At 38.8% G+C, this 25,935-nt stretch overlaps 1 protein-coding gene and 1 pseudogene across 6 annotated transcripts in view; one reads left to right on the top strand and one right to left on the bottom strand.

Annotated features, from left to right (window-relative positions):
* Positions 1–25,935, bottom strand: part of CDKAL1 (CDK5 regulatory subunit associated protein 1 like 1) — a 704,834-nt gene that overhangs the window by 477,998 nt on the left and 200,901 nt on the right. The window lies entirely within an intron of this gene.
* On the top strand, positions 23,076–24,214 carry LOC106987604 (40S ribosomal protein S3a-like; annotated as a pseudogene).

Raw genomic sequence — 25,935 nt, 5'->3', positions numbered from 1 at the left:
TTTTTGACTGTCCAGCTTCACTGTTGCTTGTGAGATCTGTTGACCTCCCCGTGCAATCATGCCATAAGCAAATCAAAGCCAACTTTTTCAAAGCAATCATTTAAGATAACTTCAAATACATAATTAGTACAGGCATAAGATTCTAAGGCAATCATATACATGTTCCATCACCCTTCGTTTCAGAAAAATACATTGCTTCAACGTCTCTTGTACAGACAGCTTTTCATGACCAGAAGTAATAAAACCATCAGTCACAGCCTTTTTGCACTAATCACTTTAACAAGAAACATTAAGTCCTTCATTCATTCTGAAAATTCTTGCTGTGCTGTAAAAACATAGCTAGAGTCAAGGAAGCATTTCGCATGCCAGATTTCAGATTTTCAGGATAAGTTCAACTCTTCAATCAAAAGTCCAGTAATGAAGAGGTGTGCAAGAGTGGGGTGCTAACATAATAGTTCGCTGAGAGATGCCACAAGTTCAGTAACGACTAGGCAAGGGCATGCTATCTTCATACTAGCATGAGACAAATTCCATTACATCCTGCTGAGATTTCAGTAATACGCAGCCTGCGCTAATAACATTTGATAAATTATTCATCTTCACTATCTACATGCAAATAAAGGAACATATCTCTGCCTGATTATATAATGAGTTATTTTCCAATCCAATGATTCATTAAAGAGCGAGAGAACTAACAATAGCCTGGTTTTTTTTTTTTAATTGAAAAATATAGTACACTGAAGACAAAGTAGGAAATAATATAAAAGTCCCTCATTATACCCAGCCAAAGATGAAAAAAAGAAAATTTAACCACAGAACAATTTTTTTTAATGGACTGGAGGAATAAAACTGTTACTTGTTATAAACCAGCTCTTTTAAGAATCCTTTTGCAAACAGAGCTGCTGTTTCAGATTATTTCCTTGAATCCACAGACCACAGAATAAAAACATACACTGCAAATCATTACCTGTTCTATGTGTGGTTATCAATACTATAACCATCTAAAATAAACTGAAATTTGACAGGCTAAAGAATAAACTGGAGGGGATGTCTTTGGGAAGAAAAGAAGAAGAGACAAGGGGTCTGAAACAGGGAAACAGGCTCAGGGAATAAAGATATGAAAGGTAAAAAAGGAAAATTTGGGAAAATTTGTGTTGGAAATGAACACACCACACTTATGAAGGGACCATGGAGCAAGGAGCCCAATTACACACTCAACACACACTGCTCCTTTGTGTGATCCCTTCTGGCCACTGATGCCTCACACCACGATGGGAAAAGAAGAGCCATTCAAGGAATACTGGTTTATTTTGTGACTACTGTGAATTTCAGCACCCTCTGTGGCTAGACAGGAGAGAAAGGGGTAGGAGGAAATCAGGACAACAGAGTCTGAAAGAAAAATGGGAGTGTGAAAATACCAGTTTTGACATTATTTCAATCACACGTCTATTCCGAAATTGTAAGAGGAACTAACAGGAACGGATCGGTAGAACAATCCTCAGTGTGACCAGATCTACAGATGACAACAGGAGACCACTGAGGAGTCAGTGATAATGATGTGAAGTGATTAAAACAGAGATAAGCAATTTTAATCTGAGGATAAGAACAAAAACCAAACTGCCTTAACATGTAGAATGGGACACACTCAAAGTCACAATCTCTGAGATCTTTTATCTTTTCCATTTTATATGTAAATTTACATTTCATCTCCTATAAATAATGGTCAAATGTGTCTCAGTGAGTTTATTAACCATCTTTAATAAACATCTCCCTACGTTGTTACAAATGTCACATAAAATTCAGCCCTGTTAAAACCAAATTTAATTTCAAGCCTGAGGCTTTCAGCAGTTATTTTTAAATCAGCTATAAAACCTTGATTCTGTGCTGGTTTTTACATTCGATCGAATCCACTAAACCATTTTATTGGCTAAAATTACACGTTATCAAATTTTGAACCAAAAGCTGATTTTTAAATTTAATCCACTACTACATGCATATTTGTAAATTCATAATACTGAGAAAATCTATGTGGGAGAAAAACAGTCATGTGCAGTAATTGCTCTATTAGCTCAATCAATATTCAGTGCTGTTTACAGATCTTCAAGAGCAAAACGTCTTTTCCAAATCCCACAGTGCCAAATGTTGAAAACATTATTAAAATCAAGGGGAAACATTCTACCCGTGGATACTAGAAAGACAGCCTGTCAACATGTCAGAATGGCAATTATAATGGTCATTTACAAATAGAAAAGGATGAGCCTCTGGATTATAAGCACATCTTTTAACTGAGTGACAGACAACAGGACTGCCTACCAAATGCATATTTACTAATTAAATTACATTTCTACTCACAAACCAATCTTCTCTCCTTTGGTTTTCACAGCTCAAGTGGGTGTCACAAATTAGCTTTGGAATATCATGACACATCACAGAAGCACCCGTGATCTGGCAATGTGGACTCCGATCGTGTATTTCCCCCTCTTTAACTTCTCTTGTTCTTCTTAAGGCTCCATAACCAGCCAGAGTTTCCTTCCATACTTTATTCACCCCATCTAATTGCAAAGGCCCTCGTTTCCTTCATGTGTGACCGCCCACCTTCCACCACCACCAGAGAGGTCTCGTGCCAAACTGCTCTCACTTCACACAAATTCAGTCCTATTAACTACCCACTCGACAGACCTGTCTGAACCCCAAGCTCTGGGTCAGACTGCTGGAAAATGTCCCGGTGAAGCAACCCACCAAGATGCAAGGGGCAGAGGCTAGGAGAAGACTGGCAGAAGATCCCAGCAAAAAGAAAAGAGAATAAATGTAGCGCAGACACCAATTCTCACTTACGGAAATGTAGTCACATCCATTTGAATATTATTTAAGACTATTACAAAGGAACGCTCAGTTTAATCTGTTCTTCTACAAAACGTTTGGAGTTCTTACTTGACATTCCCTGCACAGGCACTTTTAACTGCTTAATCATGAAGAAAAACAAAAATGTGGCCAGAAATGTGCCTCTCTTCAATTCAACGTCATTCCTCATAGGCAGGCACCACTCCAACAAGAAAGAACCGTTGGACAGTCACACTCAAGTGTGACCTTCCCTTGAAATGACTTCATTTTAAAAGAAGAGAGCGAAGTAAAACTGGGAAGTTTGATTAAGTGGAAGGAGCAGCTCTGTACCACACCTAAGCTGGAAAACTTTACACAAAGGGCCAGAACAGGCCCAAACACCTAAAATCATCCCAATTCAAGCATAAATTTTAGCTTTTAAGATTTTGAATAGGTATGAAAACTTTAAACGTTAACTAGAACAATGACACCTAGAAAAAGATATCAAAATAAGGAAAGAACAGTAAGACTCAACTGTCCTAAGAGGCAGAATTCAAAGCGTGAATCAGAACAGAGGCGGAGAGGGCCTACGGAGGCACACAGTTACCAGCGTGTATTCCAGAGCTGGACAAGGCGTAAAGAAGCCTGCATCTTACCCGACACGCAGGTGAGTCGGAGAGGAAGCTAAGATAAGGTCATAATACAAAGTGCAAATCCCTAGAAGTCTGAGGATTATTTAACACCTTGGTGCACACTGTAATTACAACAATGTAAACTTTATGTATGATCTAGAACTATGTAAGACAGAAAGATGAAAGCATTCGCTGCAATGGAACATTTTTATGACAGTTTTTTCTCCCATTTTCCCAGCATTACTGGCACAACTGATGATGACAATTAGTTTAAGGTCATCACATTAAACAAAAGACACACAAAACAAATAATCCACATAAGCAAAATGTCTTCTTACCCTAATGGAAACACCTTCTGGGGGCAAATTCCCATAAGCACTTAATTTTATGTTTTAATTAAATCCTTTACAAGCGGATGTACTTTTTATGACAGTGGGAGATTTGCGTAGTGCCGATTCATTTTTCCAAATGTAAATCAAGTGTACATCAAAACACTCAAGGGTAGAAGGCAGTCCCATGTCAGTGACTCCACATTAGTAGAACCCTTAAATGAACTCCTTAGGTCACTGACTGTCTTGCTATCCTAGGCTCTTCTGAACTATAATTTGCTAAATAGCTCCAAGGCTTTAGTATTTACGGCAATAAAGCTACGAATGCTTCAGTTTCAGCATGTAAACATCCATGGTAGCAATACAGAACTTAATCACTGCTCACGCTCACACCTACATTTGGAAAATCACTGCACCAGGCGACGAAAGCAGAAATCGCAGACCTTACAATACACAGCATTCAGGCTGCTAGGAAATGAGAATGGTAAAATACAGACATAAGGAACTTGTAAGCCACAAGCCCCTTATGAACTTTTGAACACTGCAGTTCAAAGTCCCACTTTGAATCACCAATGAAAGTTTCAAGTTTTTGCCTGTTATTATTCAACTCAAGCCCCCACAGAGTGTGACAGAAGAGAGACCGGAAGCAGAGTAAGTTGGACAGTTGTCCCATCTATGGATCTTGAAGCACACTTTGTCTGCATTTCACCTCTCATCATGAGTTGAACATACCTACTTGCACTGTGGCTGTCTGAAGGCAACCTAAATGGGAGAAGGTAGGAAACAGGGCACCAGGGGCTTACTTGCTGGCTTTACACTGACCCACTCTTAGTCCTCAGCCCCTTGTGACAGGCGTTAGCATTGCCTTTCTATAAAATGACGACAATGTATTAAGCACAAAAGTATAAGAAAAACAAAGAAGATGTGCATTTTGTATCATAATACCTTAATGTGTCTTCACAACAGAAACAAAAGCTCCATGTTACAGGTGAGCTTTAAAATAATGTATGAGAGTATGAGGGGCGCCTGGGTGGCTCAGTTGGTTAACCGTCTGACTTCAGTTCAGGCCATGATCTCATGGTTTTTGAGTGTAAGCCTGGCATTGGGCTCTCTGCTGTCAGCGCAGAGCCCACTGCATATCCCCTCTCTCCCTCTCTCCCTCTCTCTCCCTCTCTCTCTCTCTCTGCCCCTCCTGTGCTCGTATGTGCTCTCTCTCTTTCTCTCTCCAAAATTAACTTAAAAAAGGGTGCCTGGATGGCTCAGTCAGTTGAGCATCTAACTTCAGCTCAGGTCATAATCTCACAGTCCATGAGTTCAAGCCCCATGTGAGGCTCTGTACTGACAGTTCAGAGCCAGGAGCCTGCTTTGGATTCTGTGTCTCCCTTCTCTCTGCCCCTCCCCTGTTCAAGCTCTGTTTCTGTGTCTCAAAACTAAATAAACATAAAAAAAATTTTAAGATGTATGAAATATTATTTTATCAATATTACATGCTTCCAAAATATGCACAAAGATTTCCAATATCTACCTTTCCCACACGCAAAAACAAAAGCCCTATTCTGTCCTGAGTCACCACACTGACTTCTGTCCCAAAGCGATGTAAGGTCCCGAGGAAAACAGACTGGCAAACAAGTACCTGGAATGAAGTGTCAGAAAAAGTCTAACAGGTGTTTCTAGGAACAGTGGGACACCACGAAAGAGGGTCCACTTTCCCAAGAAAGATGAGGAAAGGCTTCGAAGAGAGATGGCCAGGTGTGGGGGTGCTGGGCAAGCGTCATACAACTCAAATATACAATTATGCGTACTTCACGGTACACTTGGACATAACACTACCAACACAGTAAGACGACTTTTTTTGCTAGAATTCCTGCTTGGTGCTCATTTTCCACTTCTTAAAACCAATCTAGTTAAGAGCCTATCGCTAAAACCAGATTTCACTGAAAAGATTTATTAAGACTTGGCATGAAGGAGCCCCACTGTGAAAAACCACACCTTCAAAAATGAAAATATTTCTAAGTGTGGTTTATGAAGTAGAAGTTATATGGGCTTGAGACACATTTTTAGTTCCAATTCAGAGTGATCAAACGTTAGTTTTAAAACTTAATTTTAGGAAATTACAATTAATGTTCATTATGAAGTACTAAAGACTGAAAGTTAACTACATCGAAATCCTTCTGCTTACAGCTTCATTATTTATCTAGGCTAAATACAAAATTGAGATAGAAATCACAGCCCATATCCTTAAAAAACATGGATGGATTTTCCTCACCTAACCATTTTAGAATGAAAACTATATAAAAAAAAAATCTTCGAAAATTACCCCTAATAAACACACCCAAGAGAATTTTCCCTGTAAAAACTTTTCATTAGCTTTTTATTGGGTACATCAACTTTTTATTGGCTTCTTACAGTTAAGGTATACTTCCATTCTCTCATTTCCTAAATTAAGCACCTTTAAAGCAACGTAAGACTCAAATATTCTATTCAGAGGCTTTTTTTTTCCTTTTAAACAAAACAAAAAAAGCCCTCCTTACAAAAAAAACCCTTTGGCACAAAATGGGATAGCTTGTAAAAGTGAGGGAGGAGAGGAGGAAAACTGATCACAGAGGAGCCAAGAAACGTGAAGGAACAAAATGTGTTAAGGCAACATTAAGAAAGGGAACCAGAAATGGGAGAGCAGTGACATTCGACAATAGGCGCGAGGAAAGGAAGTAATACACGCACCTCACTTTCTCACTCCCCTCTATTCAAGGTAAGCAGCTTAACAGGAAGTAAAGAACAGGAGACTGGAGGATGAGGGTTGGCATTATAACACACTGCTGCCTGGCTGTATGATCCAGAGTACAGATGAATTCACGCACACGGAAAGGGTAAGCTACAAAGAGCGAGGGAGAAGTTCATTACGGTTGCTACTGTAATTAATGCAATTGTAATGCTATCAAGATCTATGGCCCTAATGACGTTTTCCAAAAGCAAAAAACAAAGGAGATTTTCAAAACTTTCACACACTTAAAGTCAGATCCCATTTATTTTTTAAGCTCTGGAGGGCTAGGAAATAGGTCACAAATAATGGCAGGGATAATGATAATCAAATTTGCGAGTGATTTTTTTAAATATATAAAGTAGATTCAAGGTCATTCCTCTTAAATCGCTCACTCGCATCCTGATACCATTTCTTGAATATGAGGGGAGAGGAAGAAAGTGTAAGCAGTCGTGCCAGGAACTGCACAGGATCCTGGGTAAATATCAGCATACATGCCTAGAGAACGGTGTTGTTTTCCCAACCCAGGACACCTGAGTGACAGGATCCTTGCCAGGCTGCAACAGGGCAATGAATCTAGGTGAAGGGCCATATGGCAGAACCTCCAACCCTCAGCCTCCCCAAGTTCTGAGAAACCAGTCTGCCAGCTCCCTCTCTCAGCAAACTGTTCCTCTCTCAGCTACCATTCCCCTCTCAGCAAACAATTCCCCTCTCGGCAAACACCCTTGAGAATCCCTGCTCCGGGTAATGTTTTCACCTTACATGAAATTCTCTCAAGTTACTTTTTTCTCCAGCAATCCTAGTCGTCAAGACTAAAGCAGCCTGTCTCAAAGTCCCAAAAACAAACATGCCCCAGGGTAGAAATGAAAGTTGCTTCAAAGAAGCATAAAACTCCTAAGCAACACCAAGAAGTACACTTGTCCATCACCACCCAGGATGCCATTACAACTGAATGAGGTAAAGGCAAATGAGTCAGAGAATTGTGCTTTATGAATTCCAGACCCTCTTCACTCCAGAATACAGAGATTGACAAAAGCAAAATGCATGGTAGGTCCACTGCAAACATTTCAACCTCATTTTTTTAAGTAGGGAGGCATAGGGAAAGAAAAAGTAGAATCTGGCAGAAGGATATGTGGATGCGAGAAAAAGCTTTTCACATTCTAAAAACTTTGGCTAGAGATCACTGTCCAAAATGTCAGTATCTCATCCTAACGACAGACTCTGAGAGTCGGTGTTATATTACAGACTCAAACACCTCCAGAGTTTCAGAGTAGAAGGGACTTTCCACGTCTTACCTTTAACAACTCAAGCAACAGAACCAATAAGGTTGTGTGCATTGCTAAACAGGACACTGTTAACAGGAGAACGAGATATTTCAACACAGCTCATCACATGCTCAATCCAGGATTCTTACCCCTTACGACGGCCAACTGCAGCAGGACGTCAAGGAATGGTGCACTTGAACATTGGGAGTTACAGATCTCATGTGTCAGAAGCCCCCTCTCATAAAAACATTTCAATTACTACAACCTTATTGTTCAATACAAGGTAAGGTTTGTTATAAGCCAGTAGTACTGATAAACTTCTTCTTAAAAATCCATGCACAGTTCACATTCCAACTGGAGATTCTGCACATGAGCTTTCCCCCCACCCAACTGATAATTACAGGAAACTGATATTTATTCTCTCAGTCTCAGAATTGCTATGTATATGGTACATGCTTTGTAGAGTGTTACAGAATGAACTTTTAAAACTGTGTATCTCCAAACATTATATACAAAATGTTAAAGTCGAGAAGCAGCTTTCTCTGTGCCAGTGATCACCGATATTGGGTTTTCCAGGGAAAGGTCGACGGCATTACCTAACAAACGACATCTTACAACTGTCTGATTAAATCAATGTTCCTGTCAAACAAAATTTTTAAGAAAAAGAGAAAATCAGATTTAAATTTTTTGTGTGCTCACATCTGACTTATAAACTTGCCAGTGCTTTCATTTGACTATATATACATATATTATACATACACATATATGTATATATTATGCATATGTATGTATAATACAAATATATACATATGTATGTATATATATAATATATATTATATATATATTTGTTTTTCAATACATTTCTCAAGGGTGATCATGATTTTTACATATATTTTATTTGGATATTGAAGTTCTAATACACCTCTAACATGACCTGGCGTCTACTTTACATTTCTACTGGTTTCCACTTTATATCTCCGTTTTTATGGAAGCCAGCCATAAAGTACTAATGGAGAATTACCAATACAGCTTACTATTGTGTGAAGAAAACAGAAAAATAGCACAATTAACCTACCTACAACTTCACCCTCTTCTATGTGAAAAATGTGATGGAGCTGCTAATATTATTTAAGTTTATAGTCTCAACGATTCTCCCTACATTTTACCAAAAACTGCATATTCTTTAAATGAAGATTAAAATGTTTCCGGATGAGTATAAAGCACATATGCTATGCATGCAGGGTATAAAAGTGGTGTGATCCATGCTGATTCTCTTAAAAGTTAATCATATTAAAGAAAGAACATCACATGAAGAAAATTTTTTACCTCAAGTTTTTTAAAAACTATATTAATTTGCCATGTTTCTATGAGAGCTTCAAAAGAAGAGTAATTCATCTCCTTGGCATATTTTGCTAAATAATCCTATTACAGTAAATAGAAATCAGAACCTTGGGATTCAGAAATTGGTATACCTGAGAACACCAAATATTTGAAACAAAAATGATTAATATTCAAACAGAAAAATCAGGATGCTCAAACTTAAAAGCTGTTGTGCGTGAATGGTGTCACCAAATCTAGACTACAACACTATATACACTTTTAGAGACTTCAACAATATTTGTGGTGTGACCTTCCTGCAATCTGCTAAGACACTACAAAGATTTGCAAGAGTGGGAAAGTGATGTCACCAAGATGGCGACATCAGCTGCTCCTGACTTGACTGCCCCTCACGAGAACAACTAACATCATTCGAGAGCAAGAAATCATTGAGATGATTCTAGAACATGGGGTGAGGCTGAAGTACCCCAATGCACATCAAAGACCAAGCCAGACTGCATTAGGAGGTAAGAGACTGACTTACCTTGACGGCACTGTCCCTCCCTCACTCAGCACAGCAACAAGAGGAGAGGCTCCCCAAGCCTCTCGTATCTCCAGTGGTTAAAGAGAACCCCGAGGGGTCAACCAACCTCCCCCGTATCGTGGGTCATTTGTGGGAGCCCCTACTCTGGTCTCACACCACAGGGATTGCTGAACAGTCTGTGGAGCCCAGTCCCAGGGAATCTTGACTGTGACAGGGAAGGGGGGCCAGGGGTTTACAACGACCAGTAATTTTGGCAGCCCGAATTCATACCCTCAATGCCCACGGAGCAATTCCACAAAGCAGCTACGCTCACCTACTGAACCAACTCTGCAGCACACTGCGCAAGGGGACCACGTGCATGCGGGTCTACCTAATTCCCGACCTCAAATGAGGGATTCTGCGAACCTAGATCCAGTTTGCCCGTGACCAGGCAAGGTACTGACTTGGAATGGAGAGTGCCTCCCAGTCCCACCTGAACAGACGGGCTGGTGACAAGACCTGGAAGCCATGAGGCCAGTAGCCCTGAGCCAAGAGAAGGGCAGGAAGACAGACCCCAAAGGTTGTGGGGCAGAGCCAGTCCCTGCGAAGCCAGGAACTTGCGAGTCAGCTTGAATTGAGGCAAAAAGCAAAGAGCTTTCCCGGTTTTAGAGGTGCTTCTCCCACTGTGCCTGGGCAGGGAACCTTATTCACAGCCTTTCTCATTGCTGAATATAGCTTCAGCCTGTCCAACCACGGAAACTACCCAGGCCACACGGAAGCTGCATGGCCCCTTCAAAAGTCCTGTGAAAAATGACAGTTGCACACAGAATACAGCACAGAGGGCTCTGCCCACCTGCAGAGCAAAATCGGTGGGCTTACCTGCCCAGCAAATTCACTGTCCACTCGGGCCTGATTCGGGCCCCCAAGCAATGAGCTATATATGTCCTAGGCCCTTCTCTGCCCTCTGCCGGAGCAGTGCAGCTAATTCATAGCCACATCTATAACCTAGTAAGCCTTACCAGAGACTTGAGGCAACAACAGAGCCCCTCCTACAGATGCCTCATTTGGGTAGATAACCAAGCCAAGTCCTATCCGCGTGTTCTCAGCCCCCCATCTCCATCCTCAGAGTTGTCTCACCCAAAAATCGATCAGAATAGCGGGCCTCACAACTGCCCAAAGACATTATCAGCAAACACACCCACACACCCAAACTCAGCTGACTGGGGACGAACTCTCTCTGCCAAAGGAAACGTGTCAACTATGGAAGCAAAGGCCTGCTGCTCAAATGTACAGACAGCAATGTAAGAAACCAAGGATCAAAATATCAGGTTATTATGACACCCCCAAAGAAAACTAATAAAGATCTAATAACTGACCCTAAAGAAATGGACATTTATGAACCGTCAGACAAAAATTTGCAAATAAGCCTCATAAGGAAGTTAACTATAAGAAAACAGAAAAATGAAATTAGGAAAATAATGCACGAACAAAATGAGAATTTCTACAAGGAAACAGCACCCGTTAAGAAAAAGCAAACACAGGGCACTTGGCTGTCTGTCAGTTGACAGTCTGACTCCTGATTTCAGCTCATAGTTCGTGGAATCAAGCCCCTGCGTTATCAACGCAGAGCCTGCTTGGAATTCTCTTTCCCTGTCTGCCTCTCACCCGCTCACACACATTCTGTCTCTCTCCCTCTCCCTCTCAAAATAAATAAATAAACATTTAAAAAAATGAAAGTGTTTATATATGTGCACTAATTTCCTTAGTCACTAAAAAAAGGGGGAGGGTGGAAATAAAACAAACATAAATCCCAGAGTTGAAAAATACAATAACTGAAGAATTCAAGAGAGAGAGTTTCAAAAGTAGCCTTGACCATGCAGAAGAAAAAATCAGAGACCTAGGACATTGGAAATTATCCAAGGAGCAAAAAGGAAAAAAGGATAAAAAGCAGTGAAGAAAGCCTATGCATATTATGGGACACAATGAAAAGAAACAATATTTCCATTATGGAATGGAAAATTCCATTATGGAAAAGGAAAACAGAAAGGACAAAACATAAATTTAAAGCAAAAATTGCTGACAACTTCCCAAACCTAGGGAGAGAAATGGACATCCAGATCAATGAGGTCCAAAAGACGCCAAGTAAGTTGAACCAGAAGAGGGTTACACATTATTATTACATTATTTTTAAAAATCAGGGGTGCCTGGGTTGCTCAGTTGGTTAAGTGTCCAACTCTTGATTTTGACTCCGGTCACAATCTCAAGATTTAGGAGATAGAGCCTCATGTCCCAATCTGAGCTGACCTTGCAGAGCCTGCTAGGAATGCTCTCTGCCCCTCCCCCACTCATGGGAGCACATGCCCACTTGCTATCTCAAAAAAAATACATACATACATACATACATACATACTTAAAAAATCAAAGACAAAAAAAGAATTTAAGAGCAGCTAAGAGAAAAGAGAGAAGTTACATATGAGGGAACTCCCATAATATTCTCAAAGGAAACTTTTTAGGCCAGGAGAGATTGAGAGGCCAGACTGAAAATGTTGAAGGAAAACTGCTTTCAACTAAGAGTCTGTACCTGGCAAAGCCATCCACCAGAAAAGAACAAGGAGTAAAGCCTTTCCTACACAAACAGAAGATGAGACAGTTCATTACTATCAGACCCGCATTAGACAAAATGCTATAGGGAATTCTTTCAGTGGGAGTGAGAGAACACTAATTAACATAAAAACAGAAAAAGATAGATAAATCACACTAATAACAGACAGTAAATGTAGGTCACAGTTAGACTCTGCAATATGGTAACAGTGATGCAATACTTCACTTAAAACTCTAAATGTTAAAAAAACAAGAGGAATGTAACCATAAATTTATGTTCACTATGAGTACAACAACTTCTTCTTAGGCACACAATACAACATGTAAATTCTAACAGCAATAACCTAAAATGTGATAGGGAAAAGAAATAAAAGTGTCAAGTATACAAATTTTATTGAAGATAAGTCATTATCAGTTAAAATGGAGTGTTAAAAGTTTTCAATATTTTATGTAAGCCTCATGGTAACCACAAGGAAAACTGTAGTAATAACACAAGAAACAAGATACAGAAGCCAAAGCATCCTGATACAAAAAGATATCAAAACACACAAAAACAGAACAAGAAACAAAAGAACAGTAGGCCTCCAAAGCAACAGGAAACAATTAACAAAATGGAAACAGTATATCCTTGCATATCAATAATTATTTTATTTCCTTTCTTTTTTTGAATAGTTTGAGAGAGCACGTGCATGAACCTGAGTGGGCAGAGGAAGCGGGAGAGACAGAATCTTAAGCAGGCTCCATGCCCAGGGTAAAGCTTGACACGGGGCTTGATCCCATGACCATGAAATCATGACTTGAGTCAAAATCAAGAGTCAGATACTCAACCAACTAAGCCCCCCCCCCCCAGATGTCCCCAAAAATAATTATTTTAAATGTAAAAGGATTAAATTCTCCATTCAAAAGACACAGAATGTCTGAATGGACAAAAACAAACAGCAGATCCAACAATATGCTGCCTATAAGAGACTTCACTTTAGCCTTAAAAAAAATAAAAGTATCCATTCTTGTATCAGACAAAATGGACTTAAATTAACAATGGTAGAGACCAAACATACCATTATTAAATGACAAAGGGGTCATACATCAAAAATGTAGAATTATAAAGATTTATATGCCTAACAGAGTACCCAAATATATAAAGCAAAAAGTTTTATGTATTTTATATATCAGAGAGCTAATGTGAGAAATAAAAATAATACAGTAATAGTTGGGGGCTTTTAATAACCTGCTCTCAACAAAAGATAGACAAGCCAGACAGAGTATCAATAAAGAAACAGCAAGTTTGAACAACACTATAAGCAAACAGACCTAACATATATGCATAACGCTCTAGGCAACAACAGCAGAGTACACGTTGTTCTCAAGTGCACGTGGAACACTTAAGAGAAGAAACCATGTTAGGTCACAAAATGAGTCTCAGCAAATTCAAGAAGACTGAAATCACACCAAGTATCTTCTCTGACCACAATGGTATGAAACTAGAAATTAACAAGGGGACAATTGGAAAGTCACGAACACATGGAAATTAAACAACACTCACCTGAACCAATGAATCATGATAAAAATTGAGAAAATAAAAAAGCTTCATGAGATAAACTAAAGTGGAAATAAAACATATTGGAACTTGTGGCATGCAGCAAAAGCAATTCTATTCTAAAATCAAAGTTTATAGCAATAAAAACCTACATTAAGAAACAAAAAATATCCCAAATAAACAACCTAACTCTAAACCTTAAACAACTAGAAAAAGCCCAAACTTAACATTAGAAGAAATAACGATTAGATCAGAAATAATTAACAATGAGGAGAGAAAAACAAAAGATTAACCATACTAAAAGTTGGTTTTCTGAAAAGATAAACAAACTTGACAAACACATAGCTAGACTAACCAGAGGAAGGAAAAAAAAAAAAAAAAGGACCCACATCAACAAAATTATAAATGAAAAAGGAGACATTACAACTGATATTTCAGAAGGCACCTGGGTGGCTCAGTTGGTTAAGTGCATGACTTCGGCTCGGGTCGTGATCCCACAGTTTGTGGGGTCAAGTCTCACAACGGGCTCTGTGCTGACAGCTCAGAGTCTGGAACCTGCTTCAGATTCTGTGTCTCCCTCTCTCTCTGCCCCTTCCCCACTTGAGTTCTGTCTCTCTCAAAAAATAAACACTTAAAAAAAATTACAACTGATATCTCAGAAATTCAAAGGATCCCAAGAGGTTACTATTAACAATTAAATGCCAACAAACCTGACAACCTATAAGAAATGGAAACATTCTCAGAAACATGCAACTTACCAAGACTGAATCAGGAAGAAAGAAAAATTCTAAATAGCCTAATTACTAGTGAGGAGATTGAATCACTAATCAAAAATCTCCCATCAGACAAAATTCCAGAAGCAGATGCCTTTACTGGTGAATTTTACCAAACATTTAAAGAATATTAAAATAAATCCTTCTTATACTCTTCCAAAAACTGAAGAGGAGGAAATACTTCCAAACTCATTTTATAAAACCAACATTATCCTGATACCAAACCAGAAAAAGATACTACTAGGAAAAAAAAAAAAAATCTATAGGCCAATATCCCTGATGAACGCATGCAAGAAATTTCAATGAAACTCTAGACAACCAATTCAGCAGCACATTGAAAGGATTATTCACCATGATCAAATGAGATTTATCTCTAGTGTGCAAGGATGGCTCAACATCAGCAAATTAACCACTGTGATAAATCACATTAATAAAATACAATAAAAGAATCACATAATCCTATGAATAGATGTAGAAAAAGCATTAGGCAAAATTCAACATCATTTCATGATTAAAAACTCTTAATTAGGCACATATCTCTCTTAATTAGGCACATAATCTCTTAATTAGGAAAATATCTCAATACAATTAAGGCCATACATGACAAGCCCACAATCAATATCATACTTAATGGTGAAAGGAGGAAAGCTTTTCCTGTAAGAACAAGAACATGACAAGAGTGCCCACTCTTACCACTACTATTCAATATACTACTAGAAGACCTACATAGTGCAATCAAAGTAGAAAAAGAAATAAAACATATATGAGTTGAAAAAGAAGAAGTACAATTATGTCTATTTTCAGATGACATGCTTTTATATATAGAAATCCTACAGACTCAACCAAAAAAAAAATGTCAGATCTAATCAATGAATTCAGTAAAATTGTTAGATACAAAGTTAACATGCAAAAATCAGTAACATTTTTTGTACACTAAGAACAAAATTTCTGTAAAGAAATTTTAAAAATTGACCCCATATACAACAGCATCACAAACAATAAAGTATTTAGAAATAATTTTAACTAAGGAGGAAAAGATCTCTACAATGAGGCACACTCAGTCAGTTAAGCGTCCAACTTCAGCTGGGGTCATGATCCCATGGTTTGTGCATTTGAACCCGGCACTGGGCTCCACGCTGACAGTGTGGAGCCTGCTTGGGATTCTCTCACGCTTTCTCTTTCTCTCTCAAAAATAAATAAACTTAAAAAAAAATACCTCTACAATGAAATTGTAAACTCTGATGAAATAAGGTGAAGAAGACATATATAAATGGAAAGGTATCCCATGTTCATGGATTAGAAGAATCAATGTTGTTAAAATGTCAATACTAACAAAACACATCCATCAATTCAGTGCACTCCCCTAAGATTACAAAGGCATTTTTTCTTATACAAGTAGGAAACACACTTCTAAAATCTATATGGAACTAGAAAAGATCCCAAATAGCCAAAGAAATCCTGAGAAAGAGGAACAAAGCAGGAAGTATCCTACTTCGTGATCTCAAACTATACTACACAGTTATATAGTCATCAAAACAGTATGGTACTGAAAGTCCAGAAATAAACCCATGCCTATAGAGCCAAGTAATATTTGACAAGGGAGCAAACAATACTCAATGGAAAAAAAGGCAATCTATTCAATGAATGGTGCTGGGATCACTAGATATTTATGCATAAAACGATGAAACTGGACCCACATCTTACATCACACAAAAATTAACTCGAAACGGATTAAAGACCTGAAACTAAAAAACTCCTAGAAGAAAAAATAGGAACAAATCTCCTTGACATGGGTCTTAGTAATGATTTTTGGATATGACACTTAAAGCACAAGTAACAAAATCAAAAATCAGCAAGTGGGACTACATTAAACTAAAAATCCCACAGAGCAAAAGAAACCATCGAAAGAAAAGAAAAGAAAAGAAAAGAAAAGAAAAGAAAAGAAAAGAAAAGAAAAGAAAAAGGAAGAAAGAAAGGGAAGAAAGGAGGGTAGAAGGAAGGAAGGAAGGAAGGATGGACGGACGGACAGATGGACGAAGGAAGGAAGGAAACCTACAGAATGGGAAAAAATATTTGCAAACCATCTTATCTGTTGAGGGGTTAATATCCAAAACACATAAAGAACTCATATAACTCAACAGTAAACACACACACACACACACACACACACACACACAAAACAAAACAAACAAAAAAACACAAATAACCCAATGAAAAACTGGTCAGAGGGCATAAAGAGACATTTCTCCAAAGGAGATATACAAAAGGCCAACAGGTACATGAAAAGATGCTCAACATCACTAGTCACTAGGGAAAAGAAAATTAAAGCCACAATGATGTATCATCCCACACCTGTTAGAATGACCATCATCAAAAAACACAAGAGCACTGAGTGATACAGTTGACTAAGCGTCTGACTTTGGCTCAGGTCATGGTCTCACAGTTCATGAGTTCAAGCCCCATGTCAGGCTCTGTGCTGACCAGCTCAGAGCCTGGGACCTACCTCAGATTCTGTGTCTCCCTCTCTCTCTACCCCTCCCCAATCATGCTCTGTCTCTCTCTCTCAAAAAATGAATAAGCATTCACACACACACACACACACACACACACACACACACACACACACACAAACAGATAAATGATGGCATGCCTGTAGAGATAAGAGAACCTTTGTGTACTGCGGGTAGGATTATAAACTGATACAGCCACTATGGGAAACATTTATGGAGAATCCTCAAAAAATTAAAAATAGAACTACCATATGATATAGCAATTCCATTTTCAAGAATATATCCAGAGGTAATTAAAACACTAACTCATAAAGATATCTTGCACCCCATATTTAAAGCAATATTACTTATGACAGCTACAATATAGAAACAACCTAAGTATCCATCAATGGATGAATGTATACAGAAGTTGTGCTTTAGACTCACAATGGAATATTATTCAGCCACAAAAAAGAGTAAAGAAATCCTACCATGTGCAGTAACACGTGTGGACCTTGCAAGCATTCTGCTGAACTAATAAAGACAAATACTGTGTGATCTCACTTATGTGAGGGGCATGGAGAAGGGAAGGAAGAGGAAATGAAAACCAAACTAATAGAAGAGATCAGATCTATGGTTACTATGGGTAAGGGGGCTGGTAAAGGAGAGAAGAGGGGGAATTGCGGGAAAGCGGTCAAAGGTACAAACTTGCAGTTAGAAGATAAATAGGTACTAGGGATGTAAAGCGCAGCACGGTGACTGTGGCTAACACTGCTGTATGGCATACAGGAAAGCTGTTAGGAGAGCTAATCCTAAGAGTTTCATCACAAAGCAAAAAATCTTCCCCTTTGTTCTTTTCTTCTTTCCTTTTGATGGTATCTATATAAGAAGGTGCAGGTTAGCTGAACTCAGTGTGGTATTCATTTCGTAATATGTAGGAATCAAACCATCATGCTGTACATCTTAAATTTATACAGCGATGTATGTCAATTATCTCTCCATAAAACTGGAAGGGTGGGGGGGGGGAACATCAGAGAGATTAATGCCTCGAAAACAGAATGAAAAGGGGGCAGAGTTGAAGGAGGGAAGAGGAGTGAAACTGCAGGTGAACCAGCTCATACTGACCCCTAGAGGCCACTGTACAGGTTTGGCTTTTACTCTGAGTGAGGTAGGGTAGGGTGGGGGGGGACACCACGAAAGTAAAGGAGGGACATGGTCCCACCTGTGTTTAAAAAAAAAAAAAACACAAAATTGCAAGAGTTAATGTGTAAGTCCAATTTCCACAGTAGGCAACTCCTTGTTAATATTTAAGCAAGGAAGGATGGGGCTACTTTCGCAGACAGATCAGTGGGACCACTAATAGGAGGGTTGGGTCATGGGAAGCCTGAGAGGTTCAAGCTCAAAGTAATTTCCTTTCTTGTTTTGAACAATTAAATCCACTGAACCATTTTAACAGTGTTATTATGTGAAAACTCCGGTAAGACTGTCAAACTAACAAACTATTCAACCCCGTGTACCTCCCATGTAGCCCTACCACCAGAATGAAGAAACAAAAGTTAATGAAATACCCAAGACTTCATAAAAATTAATTCTGTTAATAAAGAAAGGTAGGTTCAAACCATAAGAAAATGAGTCTTTGAACAGAAAAGGAAATATACGTGATGAACACACTAAAGCAGTGTAATTGAAGACAAACCAAAAACATATAAAACAATTCTGAAGGTATCATAAAATAGCAGAATCCACCTGGGGCAGGGGGGCACAGGAAAGCATTTATTTTAGTTTTAAAAGCTTTAACGGCAGAAAAATATTAGACAAAATGAAAGTTATTTAACTAGATTTTCATTTTTTCAAAACGGTCAACATGACCATTTATAATGTTTAAAGAAGATCCTTATCAGCATCTGTTGGATACTTTGCAGCTAGGGCTGTTCAACTGTATATGTGTGGCTGGAAATAGAACTGACAATTTAGCTAATGAAGTTAGAAAAATACAGACAAGATACAACATGGTGGTTTCTCTAATAGATGGTCCTTTCCAGTCATTATTCCAAACCAGCCATTACAAAATAAAGTGACATGAGAAACCAACTTAAAGTCTCGTGGTAGAACTTTGTTGTTGGACACCATAAGGAATTGTTCCCGATTCATCTTTTGAAAACTATTATGATTTGGAAAGGGCTAAGAAAGATACGATGGATAAAACATATCCATTCTAGAAATAATGGATATGGAAGGATAGAGAACAAATAAGTTAAAATCCTATTGCTAATCTCGGGGACCAAAAGAGAGGGAGAGAGGAAAAAAACATAAACTGACTCATTTAAGAAAGTAGCAAAATACAATGATTGCGAAACTATAACCACTTATTAACAAGGTACATAAACTTAAACAGACTCATTGGAAAAAAAAAAAAAACTAAATAAACAACAGCAATAATTTCCTGACTTCTTTAGTTATTACGAGATAGAAGTTATCACTTAATTATACCAGTGAGACTGAGAAGTATTTCCAATATATAAAACCAATGTGCAACATTTTCCACCACATTCCAACTATATAACTGTGTCAGCGATTACACACACTGAGAGGATGCACAGAAGTGTCCCTTTTGAAAGCATACTTTGAAAATGAATAAAATGATTTTGCTGGAAAACCCTGAAAAAAGTAGATGTGCTTTTATGGTCCAACCAACACCATGCCAGATGGACCATGTTACGTATCCAAGCTCAATTCACTTACTCATTAAGTTTGGAAAACATCCTCAAGTAAATCTCCACGGGACTTTTGGGAGGTTACTCAGTTATTAACACTGATAAAAACCATGCTTGATATAATAGTTTTGCCTTCCAGTCTCAATTCATGACAAGTTTATACTTTGAATTAGTATCAAATACAAAGTACAAAATCTGACACACTGAAGAGCAATGTGTTAAATAGGGAGGAGCTATTTGGCGAAGTACCCTGGGAATTTAGGTCAGTCTAATCCAAGGTTGCATCAATTACTGAGAAGTTAAGGGAAACGGAAAATCAATTAAACTCGCAGATTGTGCCATATTGGGAAAGTCTTGAATTACCAACACTGGAGGCATTTGGAATTAGACTGAATGAAATACCAGCAAACGTATTATTAACAATGGAGGCCTCTCATATTAGAGGGAAAGAAACATGATTTAATAGTAAAAACATTTTTCTAACTTCAATAGGCAATGTTTATTTGCAATCATTTGTCTTACGTTATCCAGTAGACTACCTTTCCAAAGAGAAGAATTTAAAGGATTCTTTGTCTGGAGGACTTAATGAACACATATCAGAAGAAATACAGATTTATATTCCCTTCACAGATTTCATACAAAAAAAAATTTTTTTAACTACCATGTAAACCAAGACTAAGGTACATGAATATTTTAAAATAAATAAATAAATATAAATACTTCAAACACTGTACTTCTTCTCTCAGAATCAGTTATATGCCTTGTTGAATTACCGAGATGATATGGAAAAAATCCTAAATTCATTATAGTCTGGTTTCTCCTAAAGTAAACGCTATAAACGGATGGAATTTTCAGGCCACTATTAAAATAGTGAAGATTCATTCAGAATAACTTGAAATTTTCCATTTCGTTCCAACCAAGACAGATATAAATGGAATATGCTTTATATGGTTTTATGTTAATTACAATAGTTAAATGCTTTTGGGCATCAATGTACCTTATTAATTCATTTTTTAAAACATTACTTGGTATAACATAAGCAGTAAGAAGAATGCCAACAGGCTGTGGCAGAGGCTGTATGTCCAAACTCCCTTCAAGGAAGACATATGAAGAGAGCCCAACAGGAATCAAATGTGGAAACAAGACAGTTATGGCACAATCCTCTTGTCAGGCAGTATTCCATCTGGCCTTTCTGGGCAAAGACTTGCTTCTCCATGGAGCATTTATCAATCAGGGTCCCAGCAAAGCAGATGGTACACTGCATAATTGAAGAGGTTTTAATAAAGGGACTATTTACTAAGGTTTGGCAAGGTTAGGAAAACCAACAAGAGACAATGCAATACTCTCAGGCTTGCAACAATGGGGTGCTGTTTCCACCCCTGGGCCTGAAAAAGCAAAGGAAGGGAACAACTAGAAGAACCTGGAGAAACAGATGAAGAGAGTGGGCCACCTGGCAGGATCTGTGGCTGCAATTGAGGGAAGCACAAAACCAGCATAAGCAGAGAAGAAGAGAGTGAGGAAGTGTTAACAAATACTCCCATCTCACACTCTAGTCAAGCCTCCAACCTCCAGCTGGAAAAATCCAATTAGATACCAAACAGTAAGGAACCTACTGATGCAATACATACACAGGTCAGCCTCTCTGGGCACACGTCAAGGTACAGAATGGGTCTGTAAGGGTAAACGGAAGTTATCCACTCGTGCAGGACCCCAAGACAAACATAGAGCAAGCTACAAATAATATACGAGGAACATCAAATAGCACATTTTGGCTGGAGCAGGTGTATATATGGAATCAATGGAAGAAAAAGTGAAAATGACAGGGTAGAATAAAAGATAATTAAGATCACACTAAGAAGTCACAGTTTGAAGGTACACATGCAGGAAGGTAAAATAATCCCAGGATAATGGCAGCAGTGTATACAGTCAGATTGGAAGAAGAGTCACTTCTAGCAGTTAGATGATTCCAGCAGCCTCGGTATTAAGGAAGTAGTAAGAAACAGTAACAAAACTTGATCCCGTAGTATGTCCTGGGTATCTGAAAAATCATATCCATTTAATCCTATTTTGAACTAAGAAACCTGAGCCTCAGAAAACTAACCTGCTGAGAGGCACCTGGGTGGCTCAGTCGGTTGACCCTCTGACTTCGGCTCAGGTCATGATCTCGCGGTTCATGAGTCCCAGCCCCACATCGGGCTCTCTGCTGTCAGCCTGTCAGCACAGAGCCCGCTTCAGATCCTCTCTCTCTGTCTGCCAATCCCACACCTGCGTTCTCCCAAATATTTTTGAAAAAAGAAAGTAACCTGCTGAAAGTCAACCCAGAACTAATTAGCTATTACAAATGCCTCAATATTTCACCAACTTGTGCTTTCTAAATGAAATATTGGCAACAGAAAGTGAAAAACAGAAGTTCGTTGACAGGTCCAGAGCTCCATCAACCAGGAGATCTCAGATGAGTCACCTGACCCCTTCCCTAGCTCACCTTCCTTATCTGCAACTAAGAGCACCTACCAAAATTATTTCTTCCATCTCTAAAGTTTTCCTGTTGTAATGCTAATACTTAATTCATCAGCCTTGCCACCCTCAAGTCAATCTGCCAATGAACATCCCCATCAACTTCATCTTCAACTCATCCCTGGCTGTGAACTCTCAAATTAAATCTGATTTCAGTCTCCCCAACAAATGCACTCAAGCAAAAACTCTTCAGTGAGAGGCCATCTCCAGTCAACTCGACCTACAGGTGATAGGCCTTCTGTGATACTGTGACATAACAGAAAGTATATATTTGCTTTCATCCTCAGTTCCTAGTACAGAGCCCCTACAACACTTATAATTCCCTGAGTGATAAGGGTGAGAGGAGCATTTATGGCTATTCTTAATAAGCCCTTTTCAACCATATCTGGATTCATGCTAATGAGGTAACTCTTAAGAGGATGGGGGCTGGTTGTCAAAGGAACCAACAATGTAATTAAAAGGTTGGAACTTTCATCCCCAACCCCAAACTTTGGGAGTTCAAGCAGCACTGGCCAATGATTTCATCAATCATCTATGGAGTAATGTAGACTCCACAGAAACCCTCCACGTTGGTGAATGTACTGAGGTGCTGGGAGGGTGGCATACCCAGAGAGGGCATGGAAGCTCCACTTCCATTAGCACATAGCTTGCCCTGTGCATTTCTTCCATGTGGATGTTCCTGAGTTGTATCCTTTACAATAAACCAGTAATAATAAGTAAAAGGTTTTCCTGAATTCTATAAGCCACTCTAGCAAGTCATCAAACCTAAGTAGGGGGTCATGGGAACCAAATTTACAGTTGGTCAGAAGTATAGGTGACAATTCTTACAATGGACATCTAGAGTGGTGGGTAGTCTAATGAAACTGAGCCCTTAACCTGTGAGGTCTACACTAACTCCAGACAGTTCATGTCAAAACTCCTCAGTACAGCCCTTTTGATTCCCTGAGCAACACCATGGTGTTTGGGAAAAACAAGTGCATTATGAAAGGGCGCAAAAAGGGAGGCAAGAAGAAAGTGGCTAATCCATTTTCTAAGAAAGATTGGTAGGATGTAAAAGCACCAACTATGCTCAATAGAAGAAATATTGGAGGGGGCACCTGGGTGGCTCAGTCAGTTAAGCATCCACTTTGGCTCAGGTCATGATCTCACAGTTCATGGATCTGAGCTCTGCTTCAGGCTCTGTGCTGACAGCTTGGAGCCTGGAGCCTGCTTGGGATTCTCTCTCTCCCTCTCTCTCTGCCCCTCCCCTGCTTGCGCTCTGTCTCTCTCTCTCTCTCTCAAAAATGAATGAACATTAAAAAAATTTTTTTAAGAAATATTGGAAAAAACACTAATCACAAGAACTCAAGGAATCGAAATTGCATCTGATGGCCTCCAAGACAGTGTTTGAGAAGTGAGCCTTGCTGATCTGCAGAACAATGAAGTTACATTTAGAAAATTCAAGCTAATTATTGAGGATGTTCAGCGCAAAAACTTCCTAAGTTCCATGGCATGGATCTTACCACTGACAAATGGTGCTCCATGGTCAAAAATGGCAGACCATGACTGAAGCTCACATTGATGCCGTGACTAGGAATGGTCATTTGCTTCATCTATTTTGTGTTGATTTTACTTAAAAATGCAACAATCATATTCAGAAGACCTCTTATGCTAAGCACCAATAGGTCTGCCAAATTCCAAAAAAGATGATGGAAGTCATGACCCAAGAGGTACAGACAAATGACTTGAAAAGAGTGGTCGATAAATAGACTCCAAATGGCATCAGAAAAGGCTTGTCAGTCTATTTACCCACTCCATGATGTCTCTGTCAGAGAAGTAAAAATGCTGAAAAAGCATTGGGAAGTATGAACTGGTAAAACTGATTAAACTTCATGGTGAAGGTTCTGGAAAAGCTCCTGGGGATGACACCAGTGCTAAAGTTGAACAAGCTGATGGAATGTGAGCCCCTGGTCCAAGAATCTTGTTTAAAACTCTGACATTTAATGGTGACAAATAAAAAAAAAAAATGATTTGTGATATTTAAATAACAAAAGTTGTTTTGTATAGAAAACCTACATATTCAGTGTCCCAAGTATTGTCATTATAGAAAAACGTACTTTATCTTTACCTTCTATGATTTCCTATAAGAAATTATACCCCTGCAAGCCATTTGACCACATTCAGAGCACAATATTACTGGGTTTTTTTTATCAGACTTTATTTTTCAGATCAGTTTTAGGTTCCCAGCAAAATCCAGCAGAACAGAGTTCCTATATACCACCCCACCACCAAGCTGTCCCCGGTTATCAACATCCTCCACCAGAATGGTACATTTGTTACATCAATGAACCTATGATGACACATCATTATAACTCTAAGATCATATTACAGTTCACTCATGGTACTAAACATTCTACGGGTTTGGAAAAATGTGTAACACCATGTATCCACCACTATAGTATCATACAGAATAGTATCACTGCCCTAAAACATTCCTTTGTAGCCTGCCTATTCATTTCTCTCCCCTCTTCCCCAACACTGGCAACACTGATCTTTTTACTATCTCTTTGTTTTTCCTTTTGCAGAAGCCACAGAGTTGGAATCATCCAATGTGTAGCCATTTCTGATTGGCTTCTTTCACTCAGTAATGAGATTGAAGTTTCCACTATACCATTTCATAACTTGATTGCTCATTTCTTTTCAGCACTGGTTACCATCCCACTGCCTCTATGTACCACAGTTCATCCTTTCACGGAAGGACATCTTGGTTGCTTGCACTTTCGGCAATTATGGTTAATAAAGCAGCTATAAACATCTGTGTGCAGGTTTTCGTGCAGACACAAACTTTCAAGTCCTCTGGGGATATGCCAAATAGCATGGTTGCTGCATCATATGCTAAAAGTACATTAGTCTTGTAAGAAACTGCCAAACTGGTTTCCCAAATGGCTGCACCATTGCACACTCCTACCGGCAATGAAGGAGAGTTCCTGTTATTCCGCACTCTTATCAGCATTTGGGGTTGTCAGTGGTCCAGATTTTAGCCATACAAGTAAATGTGTTGTGGTATGTCCTTGTTTAACTCGCATTTCCTTAATCACACATGAGGTGGATCATCTTTCATGTGCTTATTTTCCATCCATGTATCTTCTTTGGTGAAGTGTCTGATGAGGTATTTAGTCCATTTTTTTAACTGGGTACTTTATTTTCTTACTCTTGAGCTTTAAAAGTTCTTTATGTATTTTTTTTTCATTTCAAATATTGTTTATTTTATTTTTTTATTTTTTATTTATTTTTTTGTTTCTTGTTTTTTTTTAATATATGAAATTTATTGTCAAATTGGTTTCCATACAACACCCAGTGCTCATCCCAAAAGCTGCCCTCCTCAATACCCACCACCCACCCTCTCCTCCCTCCCACCCCCCATCTACCCTCAGTTTGTTCTCAGTTTTTAAGAGTCTCTTATGCTTTGGCTCTCTCCCACTCTAACCTCTTTTTTTTTTTTTTTTTTTTCACTTCCCCCATGGGTTCCTGTTAAGTTTCTCAGGATCCAAACAAGAGTGAAACCATATGGTATCTGTCTTTCTCTGTATGGCTTATTTCACTTAGCATCACACTCTCCAGTTCCATCCACGTTGCTACAAAAGGCCAAGTCTCCTGATTTGTTCATTTTGACCACTCTGACTG

Source organism: Acinonyx jubatus, chromosome B2, assembly GCF_027475565.1.
Source record: "Acinonyx jubatus isolate Ajub_Pintada_27869175 chromosome B2, VMU_Ajub_asm_v1.0, whole genome shotgun sequence".
Classification (NCBI taxonomy): Eukaryota; Metazoa; Chordata; class Mammalia; order Carnivora; family Felidae; genus Acinonyx; species Acinonyx jubatus.
This window is presented reverse-complemented; position numbering and strand designations above follow the sequence as displayed.